We start from the raw sequence: 13,207 nt of genomic DNA on the forward strand, positions 1-13,207 counted from the left end.
CTGTCGACGAGGACCGTTACAATCTCTCTCGATCCAGGAGTTCTTATCTTAAGGATCTGAGTGCCCATTTTGTTCGGCAATTCTTGGTCTATAGTTACTCGGGTCGCAAGGATAGCTCGGGTATACTTTCTCGACCCTAGTTCTTCTTTATTTTGTGTATGAAGAACAATATCAAGGTGAATTTTGGGTGTTGGTTGGTAGCACAATTCAAGACTGTTTTGGCCAAGAAGAACAAACCCTTAATACTCGGGTCGTATATCACACACCTGGCAATCCAGTTAGGGGTGCTTAATTTGCAGGACCACGATCTCCATCTGCCCTTTGACATGGAGTTTCTGGACGAGGACTATCTTGAGAAAATGGGAGTTATAGAGCGGGACAATGATATGATCCAATTTACACTCCCGGGACCTATTCGGGCACCTGGTCGACGCCCTTCTACATGCGCGGGATTCTCTTCGGCTCCTGGACCTGCCAATGACACTACCGGACCCTCTTCGTCTGTACCTCCTCCGTCGATGGCCTCTAATGCTGAATGGCACCACTTGCAAGCACAGGTTCACCATGTGGATGAAAGAGTGACGAACATCGCCAATCAGGTGGCTCAGATGTCTCAGAACCTGGCCGCGTACTTCCACCATATCGGCTTCACTCCACTGTTCCCGCCTATCCCTTAGTCACTCGCGAGGGAAGTTTTGTTATCCTCTTTGCTTTATTTGCTCTATTACCTCTATTGAGGATAATGTCGGATTCAGGTGTGGGGGGGGAGGGGAAGCTGTGGTACAGCTAGTATTTCTAGTTTGTTAGTTTCTAGATTTTTTTCTTTAATTTTCTGTTTTTCATTTATTTTCTTTTTGCTTTTATTCGTGATCAACTCTTCTGTGACTACCAAGGTTTGATGTTGGTTGTTGGCTCTAATTCTACTATTGTCAAGTTTTAGTAATAGCAGTATATCAAGTTAATTTGTTTGAGTCCAAAAATATCTCTTTGGTGAATATCGATGATTTTATGACCCTTATAATTTCTGGTTAACTTTTCTAAGCAAAGGGAATAATTACTTGGCATTTTTATGTGAGTTGGTCCAATTATTAACTTTAGTTCTCCATGTTTGAAGAAATGAGGCTAGCTGCTACTATTTTTTTGTGATACTTTGAGTTATTTTGTTGCCTGGCTGTGAATAAAAGTTGACTGTACTCCGCTAGTTGTTACTGCTGAGTAACCGGAGATCTTCACCAAAAGTGTCGATTCTTGCGTCAAAAAATAGTAATTTCTATGAGTATGTAGTTGTGTAGCGATAGGAGTTGAGTAACCATGCTCCTTCATCTGATAAATGTTGGAGTTCACGTCAAAAGACTCTAATGGCTAGAGACTAAGCCTATTATTACTCCAAAAGAAAAAAAAGAGAAGAAAATAGATCATAAAAACAAAAAGAAGTGTGAAGGTTGTGTCAACATGTGATTAAAGTCAGTTTGCCAATTTATGGATTTAATGTTGAGATTTTGGTTAATAGTTGGGCCATTTGCTGATAAATGTTGAGCGACCATTTCTTTTTCTTAGAATAGTTTACCTTAAATTGGAGGAGTCCGCGGTTTAGAAGCTAACTGAGGTGATGTTTCTTGGATCTTGACCATTGATGCTTGACTGGGGTTTTTCTTGGTATCTTGGCAATAAGGTAGATGAAGCAATAGCCATTGTTAGAAATTGGTGTTTGTTTGTTGTTCTCATGTTTGAGGACAAACATGGTCTAGGTATGGGAGGAATTGATAGGATGCAATTTTGCCATTTATTTTATATTTAATTTCCCCTATTACCTTACCAAATGTGGATTAATTGTCAGATTCTACTCACTTTTGGAAATTTGTGGATTAATTGTCAGATTCTACTCACTTTTGGAAATTTGTAATTATAGCAGGGAATGGAACAAAATACCATAAAAAAGTGCCAATTTGTCGGTAGTCAGTAGCAGTCAACAAGGTGGAGACTAATTCAACTCTGTTTCCTTATCCAGTGGAAAAAGACGCAGCAGACTTGGAGGAAAAGGAGGGCACTTCTGTTTTCTTCTGGTAGTAGCTTCCAAAGAGGAAGGAAGTCAAGAAGTATCAGGACTCTTTTCCCTTTTCTTTCCTATTAGCCGTATAGTGGGTGGACAATTAGCAATAGGAATTAGATAGGAAAAATAGCCGTCATTCTTGACTCCTTTTTTGGGGTATTGACTTCTTCATCTTTTTGGAGGATTATTGATCCCTGCGTATGTAAATAATCAAGTAGAGACAATTAGTCACTTTTTGACTTTGTAGTTCTTTTCGTGATTATCATTCTTATTCCATCGTTTCTTCCTTCCGAATTGAGGACAATGTATGCCGCAACTGTCTCTGCAATTTTGCGTAAGTTTTTTTCAACGGAGATGAACTAAGTCTATACTTCTAGTCAAGGAACAACGGAGGATTTGGTTCGACTTAAATTGTGAGATCTAACTGATTTTAGTTTTCCTATTATTTTTTGGTATTCGTATATTTCTTGCTTTATTTTCTTATGGTTGTTGTATTATTCAATTGTCCCGAGCTCGGATGTTAGACTAATTCAATAACCTAGAGCCAATTAGAAAATTAAATCCGTAATTGTTTGATTGTTCTAAATTAGTAGCAATTGGCATAATCGAGGTTATGTCAGGAAAATATACGGGCTAATTTGTAGACAAATCTCGTAGCGTGTTGTTTGGTTAGAACAGGGTTTTTCTAAATCTTAAAGCAATTGTGAAATTTAATTCTACGGTCGTACTTAGGATTATTTTGCAATTAGGGCACTAACTAACGGTCGTACCTTAACTATCGATAATTACGTAGAAATTGATTGTCATCACTCGTTTAACAATTATAACTTGTTTATCAGTTTATATGTGGAATTATTCTTGCATCGATGATCAATTAGAAGAACCATTTCCGAAGTTGCTTCTTGAGTAGAGCTGTCCAATACTGTTTGAGTTTTTACCTTGTTTCTATTTAATTGTTATTTAATTCTTATTTAACTGCAATATTTGGTTAGCATAGCTTATTGTTAATTTCCCTAAAATCCCCGCATAACTTGAACTTTAGTAGAAGCGAATTACTCCCAGTCCCTGTGGATTTGACCCTACTTGCCCTATATACAAATTAACAGGTTCTCGTGAATAAATTTTGGTATATCAGATTTAGCAAATTCTTCGGAACCAAGGTGAATCTAGTAACCCATTATACATCTAGAGTCCCTGCTCCAATATTAGAATTGACTCGAAACTGCTTTTGTAGGCATAGGCATCGACAACCTGTCAAGTACCAAGCATGCGACACAACTACAAAGCTTGAGTAGCACTATTAGCTGTTGCAATATACTCCGTTTCTGTAATAGACAATGCAATCACCTGCTACTTCTTAAACTCCAAGAAAACACTCTTGAGCCAATGAAAAATGCATAACTTGATGTACTCTTTTCTCTCAATTGTATCATCTGCCCAATCACCATCTGTGTAGCCAAACAACTCAATTGGATCATTTTCTGAATAAAAAATTTTATCACTGCGAGTACCTCCAATAGACCTCAAAATCCTCTTAGCTACCCGCAAATGTAATTGATGTGAATTTTTCATGAATCTGCTAATCAAACAAATAGCAAAATTGATATCTGTCTCGTAAACGTCAAATGTCTCAAATTCCCTACTAAACTTTTAAAATAGGTGGGATTCACATATCTACTAACACCCTCCGTGGTCAACCTTAATTTTTCTTCAACTGGTGTCATAATGGATTTTGCTATATCTATCTTGAATTTCTTTAAAATGTCACCTGCATATTTATTTTGAAATATAAAAATTCTACTGTCAGATTGAAAGACTTCAATTCCCAAGAAATACGACATGAGTCCCATATCTGTCATTTTTAAACTGCTTAATCATAGCCTCCTTGAACTTTGCAACCATCTCTAGATTGTTTTCTGTAAAAATTAAATCATCTACGTACAAGCACATAATAAGAATATCACCATGAGCAGAAGATTTAATATATAAAGTGTGTTCAGATGGACATCTGACAAGCCAGAAAATAGGAATTAATTCTTGTATATCATGTTCTTTAAGCTTGTTTCAATCCATATAAGACTCTTTTCAATCTATACACCTTACTTTCTTGACCTTTTCTGACAAATTCTGTTGGCCGCTCCACATACACTTCTTCATTAAAAAACTCCATTCAAGAAAATTGACTTGACATCCATTTGATAAATTCTCCAATTATTTTGGACAGTTAGAGAAATTATCATATGGACTGTGTCAAACCTAGTAAAGGGTGCAAATACTTCAAAATAGTCAATTCCGAGCTTCAGCTTGTATCCCTTCACCACTAATCTCGCCTTGTATCTATCAACTTCTCCACTGGATTTAAATTTTGTCTTGTATACCCACTTCACTCCAATGGTTTTCTTACCAATTGGAAGAGAAGTAAGTTCTCAGATGTTATTCCTTTTCATTGCATGAATTTCTTTCTCTATTACTTTCACCCAACGATCATCATTGCTTGCCTTCTTATAAACACTCGGTCACAATCTGCAAACAAAGCAAAATTAACAATATTTTCGTCAGAAAGAACATCATCTGGTGTAATAACATAATCTTGTAGACGAATTGGCATTTGTCGCTGACGCTGTAGACATCCAGTAAACTCAATTTGTGGATCCTGAGCAACTGGTGATGGTTGAGCATCATCATTAGCATCCTCTTGCTAATAATTTAGAGTCACCTCTCCTGTTTTAGAATCTCCAATACAACAATCCCAAACACTTCTTTCGTCAAAAGTCAAATCTCTATTCACTATTACCTTTTTCATCACAGGGTTATACAATTGGTAAATCCGAAAGACTTCACTATAACCAATAAATGCACACTTCTCCCCCTTGTCATCAAGCTTCTTTCTTAATTGGTTAGTAAAATGGGAATAGGCAATACACCCAAAAACTCTAAAATGACCAACAAATGGTTTTCTGCCACTCCAAACTTCTTCGGGAGTTTTTCTCGGAACACTTCTGGTAGGACATCTGTTTAACAGATAAATTGCACAAGAAACTGCCTCTGTCCAAAAAGATTTTGGCATATTTTTTAATTTTAACATACATCTTATCATATCTATAACTGTTCTATTCTTTCTTTCTGCTACTCCATTTTGTTGGGGAGTGTACCCGGTAGTCAACTGATGTTGTATCTTATTTTCTTTAAAAAAATCATCACACACCAAATATTTTTGACCCCTATCTATTCTCAAAATTTTAATATGACAATCACTTTGCCTCTCAACAAAAGTTTTAAAAATTTTAAAAGTGTCACACGCATTAGATTTTTGTTTCAAAAAATACACCCAAACTTTTCCTCTAAAATCAGCAATAAAGGTAATAAAATACCTGTAACTATCATTAGGAGGAATCTCCGCAGTGCACAAGTTTGAATGCGTAATTTCTAATGATTTTCTGGCCCTCTATGATTTGCAAGTTTGAAAAGCATCATTGTGTTAGTTTCCCAAAACACATATATCACAGACTTTATTGAAATTTCTAATACTAGGCAACCCACCAACCATTCTTCTATTGGCCAAAAATCTCAAATGACCAAATCACATATGCCACAATCAATTATTGTCCTCTATCACCGTACTCAAACATGAAAAATTGGCACTACTCAAATTCAATGAAAATAAGTGATTTGAAATCATTGGTATACTAGCAATCATTCCAATATTTTTATAAAAAATAGTACAAGTACCATTCCTGATAGGAATATCATATTTTTCTTAGACAACTGACCCATCCTCAACAAATTATAATGCAACCCAGGAACATAGAAAACATCGAAAATAAAATTAGTAGACCCACTTTTCAAGCTAATACGAATTTTTTCCTTGCCAAATATTGATAAAACAGTGTTATTCCCAAATTTAACTTCACCAAGGATAGATTTATCAAGTTCAACAAATAATTTTTTCTTGCCAGACATATGATTACTGGAACCCGTATCTAAGTGCCATTTATTTTTATCAACCACACCAACAGTATTACAGGCTAATAATAAAGTCTCAAATTTTTTATTATTATCCTGTATCTGATTGTCAGCGATATTAGTATGAAAATTTTTGCCTATATTTTCTCCAAATCTACATTCAAATTGTCTATGACCCAATTTTCTATAATTATAACATTGAATTCTCTATCCAAAATTATTTTAAAAATTATTCTAGTTAAAATTATTTTCTCTACCAAAATTACCACTGCTGCCTCTACTAGGACCATCTCTAAAATTAAAATTATTACCTCTACTGCGTCCAAGATTTGATGTACCTCCTCTGCCTCTATTATTGTTATCATGACCACTTCTGTTATTGTAATCACCTCTGCTCCTCTGACTGGATTCATCTTGCTCCCTAATATCATTATTGCCTTTCAAATTTAGTTGCATCTACAACGCCTTCTCTACTGTATCTTTCTCAGAGGTATCCTCCAACTTTTCATTTATTCTTTGTTCATACAAAATTAATGACCCATGCAAATTTTTAATACTCAAATCTTTCGTTTCATGGATTATAGCTACCACATGATCAAATTTCATGGGTAGGATTATGTGAATTTTCTCAATAAATGTTATGTTAGGAAGGTTATGCTAATTGAGTTTCATTTTCTTTTTAATATTTGATAAATGAGAAAAATATGAGTCAATAGATTCAGATTTTTCCATTATTGCAAGTTCAAATTTTCTCTTCAACATCATCAAATTATTTTGCTGGACTTTGTCGATACCACTCTCATGGACCTTGTCGATCCCTTTGTATGTTTTTTTCAATATATCTCAAACCTCATTTGCTTCATCAGCTGTAGCAATTTTTTCAAAAACTGATGATAAGGGTTTATTTTACGTATTTTTTAAGTGCATTTCAGTAGTTAATTCTGGTTTCATTATTTAGTTTTATAACTAAAATAACTAGGTTTTGGGTAAAAATATACATTTTTTGTAAAAGTGGCTAATATTGCATTTCTTTTAATTTTAATGGTAAAAACTTCATTTTCATGCAGGGTTAATAATTCAATCACCAAAGGATGTCAAGTGAGGTGAAAAGTAGATAATTGGTGATGAATTCAAGTGGTAAAAAAAGAAATGAAGTGAAAAACATTTAAGTGAAGAAATGCAGTTCAAGACAGTTTTGACACTCTTTGGTATTTCGACTATATCTGGAGCTACACATATCGGATTGAAATGATCTTTATACCATTTTGAAGCTAAGAGAAAGATCTAGATTTGGTATGAAGACATCGAAATCCAATTCTATTGTTTTCATTGACAAAAAGTCAAAATACAGAAGTTGTATTCTATGGATGAGAATGAAACAGGGGTTTGACTAAGTGATAGTATTTCGATCATATCTCAATCTACAAAACTCCAATTTGGATTATTCTTGAAGTATTGTAAAGCTAATTCAAAGGGGTACAACTTTTGTGTTTTGCATAAAAGCTAGTTCGGCCTCCATCATGGAGAAGATCGTAGCAGAAGCGAAGCCAAAAACACAGAGTTGAAAACGCGAGTCGAAAAAACACAACTCCAAGCCACGTTTTGTGTAGGCGCATTTTGTAGCCGAAATTCTGCAATTTGCTCAGCCATTTCTCTTGTGTTCAGGCTACTTTCCAGTTATAAGTTGCAAGGGAATTCGGTGCACATGCTTCAGAAGACAAAAGGGCAGACAATATGGCTTATTGTCAAGTCAAAAATCTTTGTTATTGACTATCTTAACAAATCTGAGATTTGGGAATCAAGAGGTGGAAATTTGACCAGTGGAAAAGGAGCTTTTGATCAGTATATAGGCAGAGAGAAAATAGAAGTCAGACATCATACGGGAGAAAGCTTGAAGAGTGCAAAAATGTAGTTCTTCCATTTCCTTAGTGTAGGGTAGTGTAGTTAGTGCATTTCATCCATTCTTATATAATGGCTGGATTGGGATGAAGATGGAGATGAAGAAGGAGGAGTTGATGCTTAAGTGACATGGGTTATCTCTTCTCCAACTCTTTATCTTTTGTATTGGATTCTTAAATATGGTTATTATGCAAGTTCTGGATTTTATGTTTATTATGTATTTCTAAAGTTTATGCCTAGAGTATGGATGAACTTTCTATATTTTGTTAGTGATGTTTATTTGGTTATTTGGTGATATTATTTTGAGCAAGTTATTTATCACTTTTGATTTTCTAATCATAATTAACTGGCCATTAATTGTGATTATCTAAAGGTGTTAAATTTGCAATGAGAATTGGAATTTAACACTAATTCAAGGAAGTGATAAACATAGGGAGTTCACTCACGAAAGTAGAGGTGCACCTTTGTGGCTTAAGTGACTTGTTTCATGTAATTTCATAGAAGAAATGAACTTGTAGTTAATTTCATAACCACGAGAGTAGGTATAGCTTAATTACAAGTATAGTTGATTCACTACGAGAATAGATTTCACATACATTAGGAAATTACGTCATAACTAGCCAAGATAATAGCATTCATTTAACCAGTAACTTCACTTGCAAGAGTAGTAAGGAATTCCATATCTCTAGGAGTTTTCTAGTGTTATTTTCATTAATTTTATATTTCTGGTAGTCTAGATAATAAAGGAGTTCGAAAAACACCGGTAATTGCAATCTTCTCCGTGAGATCGACCCTTAATAGCCTATACTCGCTCACGATTTGTATACTTGCGATAAATCGCGTGTGGGGTATTTAGGAGTTTATAAATGTAAAACTTGATTGTGGATGAGCTAAATTGATATATATACCCTGCGATCGTCAACTGACATGTCAATTGCCTGATGAATATGTGATAAAGCCAAGTTGTTTTTCTCCTTATCATTCTCACTAGCATTCTGAGTAAGTGCAGATTCAATAAATTGACGTGTCTTGAGATAGGTTATCATTTGTTTCTACTAAAAATTGAACTCTGCTGTTGTTTTGAGTTTTTAGATAGAACAAACAATATTGAGATTAGGGTTTACCGTGCTTCAATCTACCGTAACTTTGGTACCACTCTAATGAGCCCAAACAAATAAACACACATAAACCCACAAGAACAATCAAGAAAAACCAATATAAAGGCAAAGAAATTCTTTATTAATAAAACCAAGCAGCGGTGCAAAACAAAGAAAACACGATGGACAGAGGTTTCTCATTCTTATGTCTTTATGCGGCTGTACAATAATATATCAAACGCAAGCAACTAGGCTTAGTACTTATATCCTATACAAAATCTTCTACAAATAATAATAAAGAATTCATACCCATATGGCCCAGCTTAATAAAACCAACCAATCACACTAAAGCCACGTGGCAACATAAATAAATAGCAAAAGTTTGCTTTATATTTCTACAACTATTACTATGAGTTTTGTCGTCTAGTTTGGCCTTGGATAGATGTAGATATTTTTCAATTCATAAGATATATGGGATTGAATTTAAGCTCATTTCCGCCACTTCTGAATTGTTGCATTATCAGCTCAAGCGGATTATTAAAGAATGTAAGGCTGCGGATGCTGGAGGAAGGAAGATGTTCTTTGATTACTTAGAGAATTATGATACAGGGGAGGCAAAGCATCAACCATCATAAAATTGAAACTAAAATGTAAATTTTACTGTAAACTATGAAGGCCAAACAATTCAAGTCATAGCATTCTAGCGTTTCATATACCATAAGCTAGAGAATATGCTCCAACTCAAGTAAGGTGCCATAAGCATTTTCATATTCTAGAGTTTGACTGTCTGGTAGATTATGCAGGAAATTGTTTTAAATATAGAATAACATGATGGTGAGATTCATACTTTGGCTCCTGAGAGTAAGCCTATATGTTGGAGGGAAAAGAAGAAAATCGTTTTGGAGGGCTACCTATTCATGTATCAAATATGCAGGTGAAACGAAGGAATTACTTAAACCTAATGGAAGCACACGATGGTATAAGTCGAACTACATTGCACAGGATGTTGATGTACCTAATTCAAACCTTCTATTAACCAATTTAGACAGTCCATCTAATATTAAGTAAATTGTGCAATAATGTTTACAAGTTTGTAATTTAACGCAGAAACAACAAATACCGATAAGCTTATGCTTAAATCCGTCAAAATACACAGATTCTGAGAATCATGAAATTACAGAGAAAAATACTTGATCAATGAAAAAAACAATCCAAGTATCTCCTTGCACTGAACAAGTTATAATAACATAAAATCAACACCAAGTTTGACTAAGAAAACGATGATCAGGTAAAAAAAAACATTGGACTGAAAGCGGGTTTGGCCCCACTTACTATCCATTTTCAGTCTCCACATATTTCAGGGCTCTTGGAATTGAAGCAGTTCCTGATGGAGGAGAAGCTGTGAGTATGAGCAAACATGAAAAAACCAAACAGTCACGTTTTTTCTTGCTTTAGTCTTGAACAGCCGGCCTGTGCCCAGCTTCAAATTGTGCACAAAGAGACCGATACCGACAGCAATAGTTCTCCATCTACCACCCCAACTTGTTGGAAAAGTTCTGGAGTACTAATCTCACAAAGCTTACACGGGAAGGGTTGAACTGCGTGCTTTTTAATCCATTCTCCATCCTGCAAAGAATTAATCTGATCAATCACGTTTTTGTAGATCCAGATGTTGAATTACCTTTCATCCTCAGAATAGGCACACAGTGGTAAAAGTCTTGGGTCATCCTTAACATTGATTCTTAGAACCATTCAGGTCATTTCTAGAATCCCATTCACAATCACACATGGTTACGGCAAGCTTCACGATCACTTTTGCAGCAGGGACCCGGCTGAGGCAACAAGCGGAACTCTTCATTTTTAATATCGAATGCTAAGATGGTTTCTAGACAAGAGAAAGGCCAACTTACATGATCAGCTGATCAACTTACATGACCATCCAATAGAGAACACCCTCCACGATTATTGGGTGAACTACTTCGCTGCCAATGTGAAACCTGGGTTGGTGTTTATCCATGTAAGGACTTGGTTTAACTATCCTTCTCCAGCAAGATGGTGATGGTCCGAGATTGAACAACTTGAAATCTAAATTGCCCCACGGTCTAGGACCATGTCATGCACGCGGTATCTGTCCCTAGAGAACACAGAATTCCAGGAGTACTGGATGGAAAAAAGAGTCCGTAAACTAGGCCTCTGATAGTGCTATCATCTGGCATTATTATCTTCACCTTCTCCCCAGTGATGGGATTGAGAATGATGCATTGATAGGAGAATGGGATGTACAACATGTCACTAAAATTCCGATAATGGAAGACTGTATTCACAAGAGGAAAGGACACGGACCTCTTTGTTAAGGATGATTCTTCATGACCTCCAGGAATTAAGTCGTGATACAACCATGGTTCGAAGACTCGGCCGCTCGGCCGAGTCGTCTCCGTCTCGGCCTAGTACGAGACGAGACCGTGACAAAACGTTTCCGAGATACGTGACAGGCTGAGACGTCACTGTGAAGGGTTGAAACGGTCGAATCACACCGAGTCACTCCGAGTCATCCCGAGTCAACTTGAATTTTTATTATTTTTACTAATGTTTTAATTATTTTTATTTATCATATTTTTTATAATTTTTAAAATATTAAATATTTCAAAAATTCGCATCTCGCAAAGACCCCGATCGATATGCCGAGACCGATGTGGAACGGTCCAGGCCATGACTGCGACCGCGACCGCGACTTTGAACCATGGATATAACTGTGAATCTGGGCTTAGATATTTGATTTAATCCTCACCACATGATGTGATGTTGATGTATCTGGCGTAAACTAGAAGTAGAATACTTTCTGTATTGCAATCGAGCAAAATCCTGCGTCGAGGCTAAGGCCTTCCATCTTCATCCTTCAGCGCACACTCTATCTGAGGACATAGTTTTTCTGGAGTCTGCTGAAAATCCCATTGAGAATTTCATCAGGAAGTTCATCTAGATGTCGAACTGAAGTACATGATGACAAGCACTTATGATTGAACGAGGCTAGATCTTCTCCCGTGCAAAGAATGATGAAAACGAATTGAGCAAGGCTAGAACCACCGCACAAAACATTCCCGTCTATCACACAAATAAACCTGCCTACAAGAAAACATAAACCTGCCTGCTTCTTTGGTTTATAATGGAATTTGGGATTATGTTGGGATTATATTGCAAATAGACGAAGAGTAGGGTTTGAACTTTGAATGGGATTGGATTACAATCTGGAATATATTCAAGTGCCAATAAATAGAACTTCAATGCCAATCCAATTCAAATTTCAAACTCGAATGCTATATCTTTTAATTTATCAATATCTTGACGTTCGAATCGTGATTAATTTAACTAAAGTCATTTGCTTACAAGATACTTAATGAAGGATAAAGTAGTGAAAAAGAAAACGGAAACAAATATGACACAAAAGAATAAGTACAGAAAATTAGTATTTCTCTATTGACAAATCAGAAGAGGGAAGTACGGTATTTAATTCTTTTTTTTTTCGTTCCTCAAATTCACATCTCGATGTCCAGAGATGGTGTTTCACAATTTTTTATCGTTTATCTATGACGAAGGTTATTTGCTGCAAGTTATTTCGATTGTATGCAAGGTTGGATGAAAGAAGAATGCATTTGATTCTTTGAGTTCTGGCATTCTAGGGTGGCCATGCAGCAATTAGTCAATATCAATCTGGTAAAATGATCTTTTATGGGGACTTGTACGCCTTCTATTTCTAGTAAAAGGCTCAACATCAGATCCTTTATGGGTACAGTGTATATACTAGCGGGTTTAGATGCATGCTATATATATATATATATATATATATATATATATATATATATATATATATATATATATATACGATAGGGCTAACCAGAGCCATTTGTTTTCTTTTTTGGATTGGTTTTCTAGAGAAAGGTAAAAGAGCATTTGGCCCACAATTCTGGGGTATGATTCCTTCATCAGTAGTCAAATAAGGGATGAGTTTGGTAACAAAGGTTGTTCCGAGAATAACATTGTTGGTTAGGTCTTTTGCTAAGATCCAGGAATGTTTCTTTAATGGTCACAGAAGAAAATTGGACTTTAATGTTTGAAAGTTTGAACTGAATGTTTAATTGGGAACCATTGGCTCCTCTAAGGCTTTCTTTTGTTTTTTCAAAGAATTTTGTTGGGATGAGAC

The sequence above is a fragment of the Coffea arabica genome, chromosome 5e, assembly GCF_036785885.1.
Source record: "Coffea arabica cultivar ET-39 chromosome 5e, Coffea Arabica ET-39 HiFi, whole genome shotgun sequence".
Classification (NCBI taxonomy): Eukaryota; Viridiplantae; Streptophyta; class Magnoliopsida; order Gentianales; family Rubiaceae; genus Coffea; species Coffea arabica.